The sequence below is a fragment of the Strix aluco genome, chromosome 23 (genome assembly GCF_031877795.1).
Source record: "Strix aluco isolate bStrAlu1 chromosome 23, bStrAlu1.hap1, whole genome shotgun sequence".
Classification (NCBI taxonomy): Eukaryota; Metazoa; Chordata; class Aves; order Strigiformes; family Strigidae; genus Strix; species Strix aluco.
In genome coordinates, this window is record NC_133953.1 from 8,455,111 (window position 1) to 8,476,081 (window position 20,971).

At 48.7% G+C, this 20,971-nt stretch overlaps 1 pseudogene; it reads right to left on the reverse strand.

Moving 5' to 3' along the window:
• Positions 1-251: 251 nt before the first annotated feature.
• LOC141933905 (centrosome-associated protein CEP250-like) lies at positions 252-20,446 on the reverse strand (annotated as a pseudogene).
• Positions 20,447-20,971: the final 525 nt, after the last annotated feature.

A 20,971-nucleotide genomic window follows, 5' to 3' on the forward strand; every position in this document is an offset into this window, starting at 1 on the left:
AAGGGGAAACGTGTGCCCTTCTTCAAGAGCAATGGGTGAGGAAGAGACAGAGGGAAACCTCAGGAAATCCAGGCTCTTCCAGTGGAACTTGATGACACCTGGGCAGGTACCCACATAGCGCCAGGGTACGTGTTTTCAGCTCAGCTCACCTGGGCAGCAGGGCCTCAAATACAGAAGAATGGCACCTATTTCCAGGAGCTGTAAGTCTGCGTCAGTCACTGACTCTTGAGGAGAACAAGGAACACACCTCACAAGATGAACATCTTGTTCTTTATTTATCACGTACAGAAACATTTGAGAAAGGCCTCAGCTTTTTTTTTTTTTTTCTCCTCATTGCCTAGTCAGAGCCTTATTTTTCAATGCTTAAGTCACCTTTGACTTAGATTTCTAAAACACTCAAAGCTTTTTATAATTTTCCCCCGATTCAATCAATCATTTCATGTCTGCTTTTCCTCTGGTAGCACACAAGGAGTGCTGTTAACATCAAGCACATGAGCGACAAAGGCTCTAGATACTGTGGATGCTGTAAATATTTGTATCAAACGCTTCAGTAGGTGACACTGAGAGAACACCTTTACCACAGCGGTTGCCAACTATTTTTGTAACAGCCGTCAACTGCTCACGTACGAACTGCCTCTTAACCCAAAGCCCAGTAAAGGCAGTGTGGTTTCATAAATCCATCCCAGACATCTCCTAGAGCTCAGGAGCCACCACTGCTCTGTCAACCCCCGGCTGGGGAAGCCCAGAGAACTGCGGGGCTCTGCCCACAGCGACCTGTCCCGCTTTTCTCCTGCCTTTCACAGCCCTCTCTGCACAGCCAGCGAAGAAGGAAGCCAGTCTCAGTATTAAAGATCTCGTTACGTTCAAGGTGCAGTTTGAAAATATTGGCCAGAGGTATTTCGCACAGTGCCACTGACCATAATGTTTTTGAGAGAGACTGAGAGAGAGAGAGAAGAGGGTGAAGAGATCAAGAGATGAGCAGACACAGAAACTGAACTATTTTCTCATTTCTACACAGTTGGTCCAGGACAGGAATGGACAGCACTGGTGGGGGAGAAATCTGTGATGTTTCTGTTTCCAGGTGTGACCTGTGAATAAGGAATGCTTTACGGCTGATGATGAGGAACACCATTTCAACTTTCAAGCAACAACTTCTGGCAAGTGCAAAGGGGGAAAGAAGGAACTAGGGGTTCCAGGCTACACGTCTAGATCTGGACTTCCGTTCCTCAACCATGTTGTGCCATTTCCCAAAAGAAGAGAGTGCAAATGACAGAAAAAATATCAGGCACGGGAGCTCAGGAACAGGCAGAGCACACCTGCATGATGCACGCAGAACTACCAGGGGAAACGCCCAGCTGGGCTGATGCATCCACTTCAGACCTTCTGGGCACCATCTGACCGGTCCCACTCCAACAGGATCTGAGGAGCCAAGTCTTAAAACATCCCTAAGGCAATGAGCTCTGTGCCTCAGGTCTCCTACCTCATTCATCTCTTGGGAGTGTTTTTCATTTCTAAAGGGTTGAACAAACCAATCCAGAACAAAACCTTCAATCTCTGGGGGATGATAGGGGGTGGGGGATGGCGGGGGAAGAAGGCATGAAAGAACGGGTATTGGCTTCCAGAGTGGTAATGAGGCATGACTGTCTTTCACAAACATCAAATAAATCTGAAGAATTAGCTACTAAGGCAAGTCACTGCCATGTAAACAGAAGGATCGATGCGTACAGAAAGGAAAAGGAAGAGGACAGAGCAGCGTTCCCACATCTAACAGATGGGTGCATTTCCAGGAAGATGCTACAAAGCAAAGACAGCAATAATTACCTTGTTTCCTTCCCCAGAATTTACGGTCTTTTATTCCAAAGCAGTTATCCCTTTCAGAGCCCATGATGATCTGCTTATTAATCCCCATAGCCAAGAGGAGAGGAGGATCTCACTTCCCTTTGGTACACACAGACGGGACACAAGTCTGAAGTGCTAAGGCTTGGACAATAAGCCCAAGCCAGAGTTGACCTATAGATGAATCCTGTATGTTTTATAACTGATAACCATTGTGCTAATAGGTATTATACTAAGTTATAGCAAATCACCTATTCTGATGTAAAAGGTGGGAGTATTGAAGCCTGAGCAACAGGCCCTGAACCAAAACTGCTAACTCCATATGTAGTCATTAGTGAACTATGCATAGAAGATGTAGCTTAAACATCATAAAACATGTCTATCTTGAATGTATCCTTCCTTGTGTGTGTGAGCAAGGTAACAGGGCCACAGAGACAGTTGTCTGGCCCTGTGACCTGGTGTGTGACCTTGCTCATAAATTAACTAGATAAGCAGAGAAACTCCCTGAGCTTCTCCCTTGAGCCCTGGCCAGGCTCTGGGGGAACCTGATGTGAAATTTAAACCAGGTATTAAAACAAAGGTGCCAGCTATTCTGGCTTGCTGATTTTTGGGTACATAAGGCCGGACCCGCTCACAGCGACTTTGGGTGCCTCAGCTACGGGTGGACCCTACAGGTCTTGTAGGGCTGCGGCCACTCTGTCCACTGTGAGCTCCGCAGGGAGGTCCCTGGCCTGGGAAACAGCTGGGCCCCAGGCATGACCCTGTTCTGGAGAGAGAAGCCATTCTGTTGCAAGCTTTAACCAAAAGGGTCTCCAACAAACAAGGCCTCTTTATGCACAGGAGGAGGTGGCAGTGCCTTTGACGTCGTCCTAGAGCTCGTGTTACAGCAAGACGTGTGTCCCGGGCTAACATTATTTGGATGACCACTAATGTCAGCACTGCCTCAAGGAAGGACGCATGTGCCCTGGGACTTGGGCCCTATTTCGTTCTGATGCTGGTCATTTCTCCACATACAAACACGGACTTGTCTCTGCAGGGATGTCAGGCTTTCAAGACTTCCCAAGGCTTGAATCAGCCTAAACTGAAAGGACAGGTCTGTCACATCAGGATTACAAAGAACCACCCCCCCGCACCTGCTCCCCTATACCCGCCTACAGACCTGTGAACCCAGCCCCACACTTGCCTGAACTCCAAGGGACTAAGTCTCTGCTGTCACAGACCGTGCGCTGCAGAACCAAGTGCAGTTTGTCCAGCTGGGATCGGGCTTCGCGGGGGGCACTGTTGGCTGCTGACACCCCGTGGCCAATGCCTGAGCTCTGCTCTCTGTGCTGCAGAGCCTCAAACGCAGTTCAGACACCTCAGCCTCCAGCACGCGCAGAGAGTTCCTCGAGCACCGTTCGCCTGCTTGGGACTCCTCCAGATCCCGCAGCAGCTGCTCCTCCCCAGCTGCCAGGCCAGCCTCCTCCTCCAGCGCTGCCTCCTGCAGCGACTGCACCTGTAACACAGACGCACAGCGCTCGGGGACAGCGCTGCTGCTGAGGCACCAGAGCGGGATAGAGGAAGGGGCCAAGGAGGAATTACTTCAAGCCAAAAACCACACTGGAAACAGAACGCACGAGGGCAAGGATTCAAACTGAGCAAAACAAGCTACAAACAGGTACCTGGAGGCTAAGGGGCCTGAAGGAAGTTTCCCCGTCCCCAAAGGAACGGTCAAACTGTCAGGTTTTCGTGCTTTCCAACCTCAGAAATGAAGGGTTCTGTGTGTGTGAGGGTGCGAGGGGCTGCCTGGCAGGGTGAGGTGGCAGATGAAGCATTCCTGCATGGAGAGTGGGGCTGCCAGGGACGCTTGGGATTAGAAGCAAAGGGGAGACAATCGGCACCCTTCATGGGGCACCTCCCCAATGCCAGCTGAACGGCCGAGCCGGGAGTGCTCCCACTGACTGCCAGAACCAATGCTGTCTCACCAGACTGCTCAGGGCCTGGCAGGGGCAGAAACACCATCTGGGGACAACATCTGGAACAGAGATACTGAGAAGCTCCAAAGGAGTCTTCTGTTTCTCCTCAGACATTTAATGCCATGAACCATGAGAGAACCGGGGAAAACCCAGGCAGAACACAGCAGATCCAGCCTCAGCGTGCAGTCTATGGGCTCAACACAGAAGGAGTGTATGTTGTTGGGAGGGAAAACAAGTTGAGGCCTACAAGCTGAAGGTAGTATTCTATGCCCCTGGAGAAGAGGATGCTAGTGCACAGGTCACCTGGTTGTTGAGCTCTTGTATTTCTCTTCTGTGGTCTGAATGGAGCTGCCCGGCCTGGTGAAGAGCAGAAAGAAGCTGAGACACCTTGTTGTGCTGGGCAAGGTTGTTTTCTTCCAGGGTTTTGAGGCTCAGTTCCTTCTCTTCCAGAGACACAGTCAGCCTGAAAGTCAGAGCAACTCATTACTACATGGTATATAACATTTAATAAACTCTTAGGACTTCCACCACCAAGGGGAAAATTGATTTGTCTGCTGAGGTTTGTCTGAACAACTAGGCTGCTTGTTCAGTCCTCAGCCAGGCTGGCAACCACACCCAAGCACGTGCCCACTACGCTTTTTTCCACAGAAGAAAGGTGAATTATTGGCTAAATACCCTATTGTTTTTGAGATGGGAATGTGAATAGAAACACAACTAAGTCTTGAAATGAAGACATTAGGGCAGAGGAAAATTTTTCTTTTGACTAATGAGACTCCAAGGGAGAGGTTTTGTCAATAATGAAGAGACATTTTCTTCCCCTAACTTGTATGTCCTGGTAGGAACAGCAGCAACTGACAGCCAGGTGATCTTTGGGCAGTTCCATAAGACTTGCAGCACCCATATTACTTTCAGCTAGAGAAATGAAGGCTGATACCAGAAGCAGTAATGGAGGTTTGGAGGAAATACTCAGATCCTACATAAGATGCCAGATCCCTCACGGGGGAAAAGCAAGAGGGCACGGCCTTTTATTTCTCTTCTTCAGTAAAGGTGTGTGTTGAAGGCTGGCAAGACTTTACCAGGTGAAGTACCCTACCTACCCTTTCTCTTCTTTCTTGCTTTCCTTGGACAGTCAGTAACATCTGTAACTGTTGAGGCTGGCAGGGACCCTGCTCAAGCCCTTCCAGACACCGGCTGGGATTTTTTGAGGAATGAGGAAACAGATGGCAATAAGAAACATGCTTATTTCTTGGGTGCCTCAGAGGGGAATCTGGCTTAGTTCAAAATCATGGTTTTAACCAAAGGTATCAGGATGGAAGACTGATACAGATCCCAAATGTTTAAAATTTACTAGACCCAAGACAGAGCTGATGGATGTATCTAGCTCATTACACTGCAGCTCGTTCTGTCTCCTTTGGTGTGTTTCAGGTTTGAAACCCCTGAAAGTTTCATTTAACAGCATTAACATGCCGACCTAACAAAACAATGCCTCCTTTTAAGGAAAGGACTACTCCAAAAGCGACTGTCTTCAGAAAAACTGTAACTGAAGGATTAAAAGAAAATGAAACACCACATCAAGAGAATGAAACATATCTGCATGGATAGTTCAGAACTCTGCTTTTTATGAAATGCTGCCAGAGCCACTTGGATATGTGAAGATCTGAAAGAGGGAATCCATTAAACAGAACAGAGAGTTTCACAGACTTTCATTTACCTGGCTTTTTCATTCTCTAGGACCTTCAACGAAGCCTGAAATTCTGTGTTGTGATGCTCCACTTCTCCTCATCGACTCCTTTCCCCCTCCAAAGACTGCAAACACACTTGCAGCTCCTTGTTCTGATGTTCTACCTTCTCCCATTGACTCCTCTTCTCCTCCAGGATCTTCCGGAGGTGCACAACCTCCAGCACCTTCTGCCTTGACAGTTCCTGTGCCTCACTCAGATCTTGCTGAGCTTTGCGGCCAATCACTTGCTGGGACTCTTTGGAGGCTGCTAGTTGAGATGTCAACTCTTCCACCTCAAGGAAAGCACAACAAAGCAGTCAAAGACTACAGCTTGCCACTGTCAGCCATATCAGCCATATCATATACTGTGAGGAAAGGGAAAGAACAACTTTAAATTTCACCCTTTCATGAAAGTACCAGATCCACAATGGATACAGCTGGCTTGTTTAAAAATCTAAGTGGGTCACCATGTTCATCTGAAAAAGCACCTTAAAAAACAAGGCTAGCAGTAACAGGCCAGCAGAAATCCATTCTGATGAGTGCTGGCAAACAGGCACAAAGAGCAGCCCATCTGTCCAGGGCAGCAGCTGGCCAGTCAGTCTCCTTCAGCCCAGCTGAGATGGAGACCACAGTGTGATGGCAGCCAGGGGGACTCAGCCCATCCCCTGCTGCTCTGCCATGGGGAGAGACCACCTGGTTGATGACTGCAGTGGCTATTGCTGTTTCACTCACCTGGTTTTGTAGAGTATCCCTCTGCTGAAGGAGGACATTAACTTCTTCTTTCACGGCTTTGATTTCTTCCTTGTGCCTCTTCTCCACTGCCTTGATCTTACTCTGAGTTTCCTGCAGCTCTGCTTGCAGTTTTTCCGTGATGTTCTGCAAACACAGATGGAGAGCAAGCTACTGGGTCCTGCCATCAGGTTCAGCTTTCTCTTCTTTCTGTCTCAAAATCACATTCATTCAGCCACTTCTGCTTTTCTACCCAGCTCTGCTTCCACTGTAACACTTCCTTCCTGTTGCTGATCTCTGGAGCTCATCAGGCTCTGTGCTTTCAGTGCCTGCACCAGTCCCTGCCTCCTCAGTCACAGCACTTAGGCTTTATTTCCTTATCACTGCCCTTCACTCTGTTACCTGCTTCTCTCAGCCTCTCTCAGCTTTCGTCCAGTTGCCAACGGCCTGCTCCTTCAACCCACCCTACTAGTCAGACTTACCTGCCCATCCTCGTGCTGCTCTTTCACCTCCTGCCTGAGCTGCTCCAGCTGCTGGTTGGCTTCTCTTAGCTCTCCCTGAGGCTGAAGTAGTGTCTCTAACAAAGCACTCTTCTCACGCTCCTTTTCTTGCAGGACCTGCACAGAAACAAAGAGAAGACAGGTTTAAACTTCCCACACAGAATTTGTGTGGCAAGGCTCCAACACCGACGGGCTGACACGTTCTCAAAGCGCTGTGTTGCTGCTCTCCCAGGCCCTTCTCTGCCCACTTGCAGACACAGCTTCCTAAGTGAGACTGGCCGTATGAACATGGTCCAGCCACAGTCCCCCTGTGATTGAACCTCCTACAAACATCTAACAGGAAAATGTGTGGCACTTCTCAAATGTCTCGCCTTGCTGGTGAGGGTATCCCTCATCTTCTGCTGTGTCCTGTTTGTCTTTCAATAGGAACTTTTGCACCTAGTTAGCAGCAGAGAAAATGCAGGGCTGCCAGAGGGCTGAAGCGAGCAGCTCCTTCAGAAAACTCATGTATTCCAAGTGGGGTTTGGTGAAAATTACTTCATTTTTAAGGTATTCATTAGCCTTTGGTAAAGTACTGACATGACAGGGACACACTGACATCTCTGAGCACTGCCCTGTCATTTCAATACCTGCAGACACAGTTGGGGGTACTGCTGTCCCCAGGCAGACTCCGTGAAGAGGACTTTGGGTGGGACACAAGGAGGACTCTCACTGTGTCACAGGGTTGCACAGGAGATCTGGGCACAAAAGAGCTTACCAGCAAGTGACTTAAAACAGCCCAGAAGACACCCCTGTTTTACTGCTCAGAAATATTTCAGAGGAGTCTTGAAAATTGTTTTTCTTTTGTCAACAATCTTGCCATGCCCCCCTGTCCCCCCTGAACAAAAACCCCATCCTCATGGGGATTCAGTCCTACAAATTCCGTTTGGTCTTCAATGGAGTTAAGCTTATAAGCATGTATCAGTACAGATCAAAGGAGGACTGTTAAGAGAACTGTGAAGATACTCTGAGGCAAGTCTTAAAAAAACAACAGCAGCACAAAAATCTCAACTGAAAGGTGATGCTTCTGCCTGGCTTCCTCTGACAGGTCTCACTCCTAGTCCCAAAGAGAACCCTGCTTGCCTTCACCTCACCAAATTCAACGTAGAAAACATGTAGGGCATGCTCCACACAGCCCGACATCCAGACATCTCCCACGGCTCTAGCCTTGCAAAAAAGCTACACAAATTCTCCTTTCACAGTCTTTACCTCTTGCTTGGCATTTTCGACTCTGGTTCATTCCTCCTCTTGTTGAGCTCGCATGGTAGCAACTTTCTGCTTCATATCAAACAGCTTCTTCTCGTGCTCCCCTTCTGTCTCCACCTTCTCTTTTTCCCGTTGCTCCAGTATCTTCTGCAGCTCTGAATGATGCCCTTCCCGCTCGCTTGCCTGAGGAGTGGAGGGAAAGACTTCAAGGTGAAGTCCCAGCCACGCTCCTCAAAACAAATGTGAAGCTTCATCCCTCTCACAACCCCCCACCTCAACAGTGCACAACAATGGCTTTGTGCTCTCCATAAATCACGTCCTGTCAAGGAACTTAAAAGGCGGGTCAGCAGGTGGAAGAATCATAGAATCATTTAGGTTGGAAAGACCTTTAAGATCATTGAGTCCAACCATTATGAAAAGGAGATGTTACCTTCCTCTCTCCGATGGCTGCCTGTTTCCTAGCACCTGTCTCCTCAGGATTTCTCTCTATTCTTAGAGTCTATTTTCAAAGCTCACATCCCTTTCCATCAGTGAAAAGATGTAGATGGACTGCAGGGTGAGAAAGAGACCGGTACCCTGATGCCCCAGTCACAAGACAGGCCACCAACGGAAGTACCAGGAACAAGGGACCTGTTCCACGTGCGTCAAGCCCAGAGATAACACCTCTGACGACAGTGACAGGACAGAAAGAAAGGGAGAAAGTTCCCGTGACTGCAGTTGGCAGCAATGTGAGGAGTTTACTTCATGGCAGACAGGAGTCTGTAAGATCCTACCCCTTTCCTGCCAGGCTTTGGGTGGGGAGCACCCAACCTCCAGCTAAACTCGCCTTAGGCCCACGCTGAATCTGTGGCTGCTTTTACTGTCCTGGCAGAGTCCTGGGGGTCTTCACATGCATTCAGGTACAAGGTTTAGGGTTAGGGAGAATAGGGGATAGGGTTAGGGGTTGGGATAAGGGGTTAGGGGTTAGGATAAGGGGTTAGGGGCTAGGGGTTGGGGTTAGGGGTAGTGGTTAGGATTAGGGGTTAAGGAGGAGGGGGAGGGGTTCGGGGTTGGGGTTAGGAGCTGGCGGTAAGAGGTAGGGATTAGGGGTTGGGGTTAGGGGTGGGGTTAGGGATCAGGGGTCAGGGTTAGGCGTTAGCATTAGGCGTAAGGGTTAGGGGTTGGGGTGGGGTGTAGGGGTGAGGGGTCAGGGGTTTGGGGTTAGGGGCTGGGGTTAGGGTTACGGGTTAGGGGCTAGGGGTAGGAGGTTGGTGTTAGGGGTTGGGGGTTAGGGTTATGGGGTTAGGGGTCAGGATTATCTGCTTGGCCCAGCAAGGTGTGACCTATGACAGATGGTTTCTCCCATTTCACACACTCAGGCGATTACTCTTCTAAAGCCAGCCCACAAAGCTTGCTTGAAGAATTCAGAAGCATATTGTTTCCTACCAGGTCTTGCAGGAGCTGGTTTATTTCCACTTCATGATCAGCTTGCCACAGTTTGAGGGTATTGTTATACTGCTGTTCCGTCTGCAGGAGCTGTTGTGCCATGTTTTCCCGTTCCTGCCTCATCAGAGATTGCTCTGCTTCCAGCTCACACTGAAGGCACTTCAATTCCCCTGCAAACAGGACAAACGGCAAGATTCAGAGTCTACACAATGGTTCTGACTTCACTGACCTTAAGCCATCTGCACTTCAGTGCAGGAGAGATCTGCCTCCATCTCCTTCACTCCTCAGAAGTACTGCGGACACAGAGCTATTTTTATACCATCTTCCCTAGCAGGGGGATCACCAGAGACAGGAGGCTCTCACCTTGTATCACCTCCTTGGCCTGCGTGACTGCGTGAAGTTGGATTTCCAGCTGACTCCTGGTGATCTCCAGCTGAGATAAGTGCCGCTGAGCTTCAAACAGGCTGGGTTCCAGCGTCTCCTTCACTGACCTGTGAGTTGTCAATACAGAGAGAAATGAGTTTGTTGCTCCTGACGCCCACTGACAGTTATTCCAGTAAGAAGTCATTCAAGATCCCTACCCCTGAGTACGGAAAATGGGTTGCAAGGAAACTTGTACACAGAAAGCATGTTTCTGCCATTTAAAATAGCAATGCCGGCCCCTCCGGGGGAATGCCCAGGCTTTGCTTATGACCCAGCATAACACCGAAAGCCCAGCCGGATTTGATCTCAACGGCCAAATCTGAAATTGCTGTTGGCTGACACACGGGTAGCTGTGCCCAAAGTCTGGGCCAACAAGCAAAAGCCCAGGCTCTGCTCACAGCCCTCAGCTCATCAGCACTTCCAAGCTGCTCTGCAGGGGGACAGAACAAGAGTATTTCCCTGGGTGACTCGTGACTTTTTGAATGCTGTTCACAGTGTAGCTATGGGTAAGTAACTTTCCAGACTCCTTGTATTTAAAAGGGACTCAAGAAATACATCAGATGATATAGTACGATCTCTCGCTTGGAGCAGCATTCGTAAGAAATCTGAACTAGATTTTATCTGAACAAGGACCACCTGAAAGGACAGACGGGCAGCCTTCAGTTTCAACTGTTGAAAGTTCAAGAGAAAAACTTGCTGCTTTTCTCTAAGTGTTGCTATCTAAGTAGGCAGTAGCCCAAGTGACTTGGTGCTCTTTAAAATGGAAGCTGTAGTACTGCAGAGCCAAATTCTTACAGCCACAGACTTCAACCAACTGCTGCGTATGACACGCAGGGTTCTGGAACCAGGAGCTGAAGTGACCTCCCTGATCTAACACAGCGCCCTGTGTGCCAGGTTCCCACAACACACAGCACTGCCTCGCTAGGACGGGGGTGCCGTAAAAACCACGGCAGTAGAATTTCACTGCTTGGATGGACAATGGAGGGTGTATCTTCAAGAAGGAGAACAAGCACGTATTTCTGATTGTGCCAGTCTCTGGCAGCCCAAAGTAAATATGCTCCATTTTAGGATAAATAGAATCAGTCTCTAAAACAGAACAGAAAAGACAGAGTCCAAAACTGTGACAACAGAAGGCTCTTGAGAACAACATCTGGCAAGAACAGTTGCTGAATTTTTATCTATTGTCAAAGGTTCTTCCTAACTAATTTATCTCTTTAAAAAAATAATATATCCCTTTTCAAAAAAAATTTTTAAAAAGGAGCCGAACATTTAATAGTTTAGTAACAGCCCAATAATTGACCAAACGTAACTCAGTGGGATCAAATAAGAGAAGCTGGAGCTCAGAAGAAGCAGCAGCTCTCAAGAAACACACTGAGTCAAAAGGGGTGTTTATCAGCCATCCTAACGATGTACTTTGGAGTAATAAAGTGTAAAAGTCAAGAAACATGAGAAACAATGTCTAAAACATCATTCGTACAGCTCTGCAAGTTCAGGAGTCTTCTAAAAAACACCTACAAGGAGGACAAACGACTCCATTTTTTTTTTTTCTGAGCAGAACTTGTCACATATGATCTTAGAAAGGCAGAAGGACAGAATCTTGCTCCTTCCCTGTGTAACTTCTCCACGACATCTGTCTCTAAACAGCAGGTGCTAAGGAGTACAGGACGCAGACATCAGCGATGGGCAAGAATCCTCAGAGACGTGAGGTTTCAAAAGAGGTTTCCCAGCTGCTGGTGTAACCAGCCCTGGGTCCTGCACCACAGTAACAAGAGTTAGCTTCCAACCAGAAGGCCCTCGAGATCTGCAGCACCAGCCTCTGGCTCCACCCTAGATGGCAGTGTCCTACTCACAACGTCTGCATGGAACAGCCATCAACAGCCAAACTTCTTGATAAGGAAAGATCTATGTTCAAATGCATAGAACAAGAAACCAAAACCAGAGAGAAACTTCAGTTTCAGTAAACGTCTGCAGGGTTTAATTATTACCCAACTCAGAGCCAAGCTGCCTTGCTTTGGACTTCACACAGGAATGTGCAAGGGGGCATAAACCTGAGCTCGAGGCCCAGGAGATGTTTGCTAGTTTTAGCTGTCAGGAAAACAACATTAAAATCATAGTATACTTTTTTTTCATTTTGCTCAAGATTCTTTCACTTTCTGCCCGTGGAAGGTGAAAACATTTGAAAAGCACACAGGATGCAATAAATCCTCGTGGAAGGATTGACACCTTTATAATTACAGCCATTATCTAATGTCCTGCCTAGGGTTTCCTCCCCGCCCTTACCTGGCCTCTGCCAGCTGCTCTGACAGGCCTTGTCTGTCCTGCTGCAGGGCTGCCAGGCGCACCTCTAGGGCAGCCTTCTCATGCTCCAGGAACTCCTTCTCTTTGGACACCGTGGCCAGTGCATGCCCCTGGCGAGAGGACTCCTGGCGCAGCTGCTCCAGACCGCTGCGAGCTGACTCTTGCTGGCGGTAAACCTGAAAGCAGGACAAAAGGCAGTTAGAGCCCTTTCTCTGGAGTTCTGTGCAGAGCCAGACAGTGCCACTTCTGCCTCAGCTGGAGGAGAAAGAGCTCCTGTACTGCGGGCTGGAAGTTTAAGAGCATCTGCTCCATACCACGCTAATACCCTGGGCTGCCAAAAGGCACTGGGACTGTTAACTTGAAAGTGATGAGTAAGGCCACGCTGGGCTGCCTGGGACCACACAGCTCCTTCACAGCAAACATAAATACACCAGACTACGTGTTTGCACGCAAAAATACATCATCTTCCAGAACTGCCACCTTGCAAACTGGAATTCTATCAGAATCTATCCCAGAGCTGGAAATTTTCAGAAAAGTTTGAGCAAAAGCAACTTTGCTCACTGAAGAAAGTGAAAATACACATGGTTTCTCTTTCTGGAAAAAAAGAAAAAGATCCAAGTGCATTGGCTGCAATGAGGTGATGCTGGGCAGGGAAACAGCCCTTGGGGTGAGTTATCAAAGTCTGGCTGATGCGGCCAGAGAGATGGCAGACTCTATTCCTACAGTAGTTCATGTCAACAACACTGTTTACTTGTTTCACACAAAGAAGTTGTCTAATATACCTTGCTGGTATTCAAACTTGAAGATTAACCATGATTTTTTAGCTTTTTTCTTCAATATAACACCTCTGCTGGGTATGTGCCAAACATACCGTGGACTCCAAGACTGACTATCTAACAGAGGACAGACCCTCAGAAACAAACAATTCTCTCAAAGTTATCCCATAATACCCAAGACTGTACATTATGAAACTGACATTTAAATGATGACAAACTCCCTGGTCTCCTTCAGTGACATGATTCTCTCAAGCTCTTTTTCCAGGGTATCAAAATCAGTTAGTCCCGAGTGAAGAGTCTTGTGTGATCACCCATTTCTCATCTTCCTCAGAGCCTGAAGAGGCTCTAACAGCTCACAGAATCATAGAACCATTTAGGTTGGAAAAGACCTCCAAGATCAGCAAGTCCAACTGTTAACCCAACACTGCCAAGCCCACCACTAAGCCATGTCCCTAAGCACCACATCGACATGGCTTTTAAATACCTCCAGGGATGGTGACTCAACCGCTTCCCTGGGCAGCCTGTTCCAAGGCCTGACAACCCTTTCCATGAAGAAATTTTTCCTAATATCCAACCCCTGATGCAACTTGAGTCCTTTTTCTCTCATCCTATTGCTTGTTACTTGTGAAAAGAGACCGACACCCACCTTGCTACAACCTCTCAGGGAGTTGCAGAGGGCCAGGAGGTCTCCCCTCAGCCTCCTCTTCTCCAGACTAAACCCCCCCAGTTCCCTCAGCCGCTCCCCATCAGACCTGTGCTCCAGACCCTGCACCAGCTCCGTTGCCCTTCTCTGGACACGCTCGAGTCATTCAATGGCCTTTTTGGAGTGAGGGGCCCAAAACTGAACACAGTATTCAAGGTGCAGCCTCACCAGTGCTGAGCACACGGGGACAATCCCTGCCCTAGTCCTGCTGGCCACACTAGTTCTGACACAAGCCAGGATGCCATTGGCCTTCTTGGCCACCTGGGCACACTGCCAGCTCATAATCAGCCAGCTGCTGACCAGCACCCCCAGGTCCTTTTCCCCCAGGCATATTTCCAGCCACAAAGTTGCATGTATGTCTTACAATACCATTTCAACAATTTCAAGATCTCATGCCCGTTCTTAGCAGTACAAGACAGCAGACATTGACTTGCAGCTTTGTCCCGCTCTCCAGGCTCCAACAAATGGAGTTTTGAAAGTTGCAGATTCGCAAGAAAAAGCATAAATAGAAACATGCAACCCCGGGTTTTTTTGACTCAGAAAAAGGGTGAAGAGCTACGCTGTTTGCTTCTTTTGCCACATGGGGGAGTAGCAGCCTCACTCAGATTCACGGGCAAGACAAATCATCTCTCCGCAGCTTATCAAAAGCCAAAAGAGAGGCCACCACAGGCAGGTGGATTGAAGTCATCTGTAGCAGCAGAGGACAACTGAGAGAATTGCAGAACAGCTCTGCCAGCCATCAACACACTTCCAAAAGGCAGTAAACAAAGCTGCTGACCTCCAGCACTACCAAGTGTCTCCTTGACAAAACCACCGCAGAATCCAACAGACTGAGCTCCACCGAGCCGAGCAGCCAAAAGCCCACCCGGAAAGCACCAGGTGTTTGGTCTCACCTGACTGAGCTGCTCTTGGGTTTCTGCCTTCTCCTCTGCCAGTATCCTCAGCTCTTCCTGCAGCCCCTCCCGTTGCTCCTCCACTTTCTTCAGCAGCTGCTCCAGGTGGGCTTTCTCTGCACTGAGCTCTTCATTTGTTCTTTCACACAAGCTCAGCTTCTCCTGGTCAGAGCTCCTTACTCTCTCCATCTCAGGCACTTTACCCGACAGAACTTCATTCTCTTGCTCCAGCTGCAGTCACAGAAGCACAGAGGAAATGAAATACAGTGAGATTTACCATGGAGAAGGTTTGGCTTCGACAGAAAAAGGAACATTTCCATATTCAGGCAGTTATACGTCTGAAGGCAAGAAGTCTGAAAAGCAGCAGCAGCTGCAGATGAACACTTGGCAAGATCTTTGGCAACTGCTCACCTGCGACACAAGTTTGTTCAGTCGCACTTGATCCAGTGCAAGAGCTTCACTGACGCTGCTCATCTTCGCTGCTGCAACGTGTAGAACAGCTGCTTCAGCACTCGGCTTATTCTGAGCCCCTCTCAACTCTGCTACTGACTGCTCTGCCTGAAGAGACAAAAGAACAACATGAAAGCAGAGACAAGAAAATCCCTGACTTTAAGCAGCGACTCCAGATCCCCTTTGGTGTCTCTGACACACCCCCAGCCCAGCGCTCCCAATAACCACGTGGGGACTGACTGCACCAAGGAGCCTGTGTGGTCTGATCTCCCCTTTCCAAGAAGGAGAACAACACTGTCACCGTCTTCTACTGACAGAAACGGCACCTGTGCTGGTCTTGCTATCACAACTCCCTCTCCCACAAGTTCTGCTAGGAATAAGGTGACCATACCTTCTCCAGGGCCATGGTAAGCTCATGCTTCTCTTGCCTCAGCAGATCCCTCTGAAGGTGCGATTCCTCCAGTGTCTCTCTTGCAACTACCAGCTCACTCTCTAATAAAGAATGTTTTTCTTCAAGTGCAGCTAAGTCCTTCAGCCTATGAGAAGGGGAAAGACAAACAAGTCTTTAATGTAAAAACATTCTCATTTCCAAAACCAAGATTACATACTATTTCCGAGATATGGCAGTTGGAACGATTTGCAACAGCTTTCTATTTACCCCTAAAGAATGCTGTAATTTCCTGCCTAGCGCTGCATCAGTCTTTGTCACTGACCCAGGTGAAACATTCATCATTGAGAAAGTAAAACAAGCTACCAGAAATCACAGGTTTCCAAAAAGTTCAGGTGCTCTCAACAGCTTCCTGCCTGTTAGCTCTCTCTCTCCTTTTTGATACATTAGATACCAGGCTTTCCAAAGTTCTTCTTTGCATAAGACAGACTTTTAAAGTCCAGATTAACATTCTCTCCATTATTCTTGCCTGCGGCAACAAAACGATGAAAGAGCCTGCAATCTATGTGGGGAGATCTGTATGAATTTCCAATCCATTAACCACAAGATCACAGGATGACTCAGGCTGGCAGGGACCCCAGGAGGCCTTCAGCTCAAAGCACCTGGGGTCAGCTATGGGATCAGTCCAGGTTGCTCAAGGCTCGATCCACCTGGGGCTTCCAAATTCCCAGGGATGGAATCTGCACAACCTTTCTGAGCAACCTGTTCTGCTGCAGGATTGCCCTCACGGTTCCATTTTTTGTTCTCCTTAAATCCAGCCTGAACCTCCTTGTTTCACCTTAGGCCTGTCATCAACTACTCTGGTCAGCTTTGGAATGATTTTTTTCAAGGGCCATAAAGAAAATACAAGGAGGCACGTCTGCTGTGTGTCAGCAGGGAGCCAGCCCTGCCCACGGGCTCCCTTCACCAGTCTGTGCTACACATGCTGAGCAGACAAAATCCATTCTTTTAGGGGGACCTCCCACCGTCTGGCAGCACCCACCCCTGCCCAGAGGAAGCTTTAATGCTCACAGGAGCTCCTGGTCCCGACGCGCTCTCTCCATCCTCTGCTGCTGCTCCACCCTCTCCCCCTGGGCTGCATCTTCCCTCAGCTGCAGCTCAGTGTTACTGTGACGCAGACGTGAGGCTTCTTGCTCCGTCTCTTCAAGCTGTTGCTGTAGCTCTGCCCTGGTTTTCTCGAGGTTTGCACAGTCACTGCAGAGACAAGGCTCAGTCAGAAGAATGAACAGGCCCGAAGAGTCACAGATCCCATTTCAGTCACTCCAGGCTGGCGCTGTGGGCAGCACAGTAAGGAAGAACTTGCCCTTCCCCTCACGAGGTCACTGGAGAGGGACAGAGGAAGGCAGGCAGGTTTTTGCCTTCATTCACTGAGAAGCCGTGGCTAGGAAAGGGCCCCAAAGAACAGAATTCAGAGAAGCAGCATGTCGAGAGGGAGGCGTCTTGTATTCCAACATCACTCTGAGTCTCCAAGACAGCCTTAGGATTCACAGTAGAGCAGGAAAAGCAGTGACAGGAGGATGCTGAAGTGCCAAACAGGGGCATACATGTGGGAGGGCAGGCGAGTTGTTTGCCCATAACACTTCTGAACTGCCAGAACTGGAAGCAGATTGCCTCCAGAACGCAGGAGGAGGAGGGAACACTCACCTTCTGAGTGCTTCTACCAGAGACCAGAGGTGCTGCTGGTGGCTGCTGGCCGTCTGGCACTCCTGCTCCAGTTGCTCGAGGCTTTGCTGCAGCTTCCGGCACTTCTCTTCCTGCTGCCTGTGCTGGTGCAGCAGCAAACTGATAGAGTCCTGCCTGGCAGAGAGCTCTTCTTTTAGGGCCTGCAAGGAATGGGCAGGGAAAAGCACAAACAAGCAATAAGGAGCAGGGAAGATGGATCCTGATAGGTGTGAGAGAAGCAAGCAGCGAGACAGCTCACCTGAAGGCAAAAGTTGTGATGAGGGGGTGGAGATCAAAGAGAGAAAATCAGCAGAACACAGAGCTGGTGAGACTGGTGAGGTGATATAGTACCAAGAGTGGGACGGCTAGAAAGAAACTGGCTAAGTGAATGGAAAGGTTTCAAGATAAGCAAGGCATTAGCAGTTGAGCCTGAGGCCAGTGGTGAAGGCAAGGAGAAATTCTCACCTGTGTTGCTCCTCTCCTCCTTGCCAGTGCTTCCTGAACCAACACAAAGGCACGCTCTGCATCAACGGAGCTCTGACAAGAGAGGACGTTGCTAGACTCTGCCTGCTGGGAGCTGTCAGCGACCATGCTGGCACATTCATCTAACACCACCTGAAAGCCCACATCAAGCTGTTACTCTCTTCTCAGTCTACTTGATTTTTTTTGTCTATTTCTCCTTTTTCCTTCACCCTAGAGTCATTAAAAACTCAGTTCTTTCATTTCTTCAGTCAACAAAGAAGTTTTGTCCCTGCGGTCACAAGTACTCCAGGGGTTTCTGAATACAGCTACTACAAACAAGAAGAAGCAAGTGTGAAGTGGCTGGAGGCTGCCTGAACGCTCAGTTTCTTGAAGCTCTCATGAATGATTTTAGTCTCCTTCAGCTTCTTAAGAGCCACAGAGATGAGGAGCACCAGGTCAACACTGGAAATAGCAATGAAAGGAAATAGTAATGCTACCCAGGGAAGAAGGAAGCTGATGAATACTGGAAAACAGCAATGAAAAAGCTAATGTTTATTCTGAGCAGTAGCACAAGAGGATAAAAATGACTACATAAGTGGAAAGAACTGACTTTGTGAGAAGCTGTGTAAAACATCTGATGATTAAATCTCCCTCCCTAGAGTGAGGTTTAGAACTAAGCTAAAGTTAGCCCTAAACAGTTAGATCAGTTGCAATTCTGGGGAGATAATAAGGGTCAGTGAATGCAGAGTGAAGGAGCAGAGCTGGCAAGCACATTGATTCAGTCAGTGACCTTTTATAAAAATCTAAAGAACAACAGAGTCATTGCTCAAGGAGGTGGGAGAAGCCTCCAGGCAACACTAGAACACAAATGTCAAGTAGCCAACTCAGAAAGCATAGTCAAATAGAGACCTCATGGGAAAGGCAAAGGTACGGAAACTTCTAGTGACTTAGCTCAAGTGTCACAGGACAGGCAACTCAGCAGTTATAGCAGGTTATAGCAGTGGTATAATAATTAAACAGCCAGTAGCAGTTAACACAGACAGTATAAAACACATATATCTATTCCCTGGGTCAGTCGTTTGCCTTCCTCAAGTACTTTTAAATCAAATTACAGGGATGTGGTCCCAACTCTGTACTCACCTCTGTTATATCTTTTATCAGCTTTTGGAGGGAAAGATTCTCTTCTTTGACACTTTTAGTCAATGAAGCTTCATATTCTTTCTCTAGCAGACTTGCTTCCCGAGAATAGAATAAGCAAAGGGTGGGTGGGGAAGAGCTGCTCCCCTCTGCACATTCCCAGCCTCAGCAGCATCGTCGTGCTGACAAGCCTCAGCCCTAGTGATTCCAGTGCATCCCTTCCCACATCTACTGAACTCCTTCTTTGCTAAAACTAAGAAGAGGAAGACCAACAGCTGGTTTTCACAGGCTGCTATGAAGCTGTCGATTCCAAGGAACTTTGATCCCTAGAGATTTAGTCACAGGCAGAATAGCACTGGTGCAACCCCCGGAACGGTCTGCAGCTCCCCCGCCACTGCCTGCCCCTGGGCTGACTCACACGTGCCTGATGCTCCCACACAGTCAGCGTCCTCACCGCTCTTTCTCTTGAGCAAACCACACCCCTTTGTGCTAAAGCTGGAGAGCAACCATTGGGCCATCTCCCAAATAAAGGTAAAACATACTAGAATCTCCACAGTGTCGTTAAGTGTTTTCACTGTCTTCTCCTTCTCCTCGTTCTGCTTCTGAGACTGTACGAGCAAGGCTGAGAGCTCCTTACCCCTGAGAAGAGAAGGTCCACGTGCCATTCCAAAAGCATCGCACACCAGCACCCGCTGAAGAGCTAAGCAGCTCCCAGAAGCACAGCAGAGAAAGTTCAGCCCAGAAAATACAGCAAAGGCAGCATTCATCTCTACGGGTTAATATGCCTGATGTTGCAAAATGGCCCTTCCTGCCCCAAAGGACTTCTGCACTCAGTCTGGTAAGGAACTGTCAGTGCAGAGGGGCTTAGGATGGCCCTGGGCAAATCCCTCCCAACTCCTCTGCACAGCCCTGGGGGTACCAAGGGCTGTACAAGAGACACAGCTCTCTTCGTGCTGGTCTCAACTTCTCACCAACAATCAGGTAACAGCAAAAACACTGTAATACACTGTGATCTCTTTTCCAGTCTTGTCTTACAAAAGCTTCTGTGGGTCAGACGTGTTTTTCTACCTGTGCTGTTGAAGGCCATAGCTTGGCTAGGGACAGAAACAAGGCTGTGCAGAACGGGTGGGTTTGAAACGTGAACACAGCCCGTCTATAAATCCAAGAAGCAGCCACAAAAGGTAACGTTGGTAAAAGCAAAGTTTAAAAACACATTTACCTGTCCTGAAGCTCCTTCTTCTCCAGGTCCCCCTTGACTTGTAAGGGCATCACTTCCCAAGTCTTCTGGCTTGTTTCCTGTCCCGCTTGCTGCTGTGCCTGACCCTTTAGGACAGGTCTGCCCAGACTGACGGGCTCCCAGAGCTGCACGCCAGAGTGCAGGCGGGAGCAGTTTACAAGTACAGAGCCAGAACGCCTCCTCTGCTCTGCCTTCAGCTCGGACACATCTCTGCAGAGGGATCAAGAGAGAGATCATACTCACACCACCATCTCTATCAGCTGACTCACTTCTGAAGCACGTTAATGGTGCAGCAGTTAAAGCTGGCAGGAAAGATGACATCTTTGCTGGGGACAAATCATTCACCTGACACTTTGGGATCGGGACACATCTTGATAGTTGAGCAATGGGTCCATTTGACAGGTTGAGGAGTGAGGCTATTTTCTCCTCAGAGATAAGAAGAAACGTATGGAACAGCCAAAAGGCTTCAAGAATTAACTAGTAGGTCAGGGCATACCCTGCACATTAAGGGAAGCTCACAGCCAAGTAAGGTAAATGGCTGACAGTAACTCACAGTTTGAAACTGCATGACAGGAGAAACCTCCTGGGGTGAGTCTCCCAGATTCAGCTCTAGTGGGACCGAAAGGAGAAATCCCCCGTGCTCAGCAGTGCCCTGGCTGCTCCCTGACAGAACGAGGAAGGAAACCCAGAGAAACTCTGCAGCAGAGATCACGATGGGCAGAGGCAGCGCTGGCTGTGAAGGCGATGGCTGGCAGCTGGGCTGGCACTGGACAGTAAACTGGGCTGCCTGCTGACAGAAGGGCAGCAGGATGTGAGCTCAAAGCTTTACACAAAAAGTTATTTAGTGATTGTTCTCTCCAGTAGGTACCATTAAAGCATCTTGGCAGGACCCTGCCCTGCAGGCCCAAACATGGCTTCTCTCTCCTGGCCAGCTTTGCCTTGAAGAAACCTGCAGTAACGACATCCCCAGAGCTCTCGGGGCCTGAGAAGATTCACTCTGCCAAGGGCAGCTCTGAGTAGCCCCAGAGATCCAGAGCAGAGGGAAGAACAGTCCCAGGGTGCAGGGCTGAGG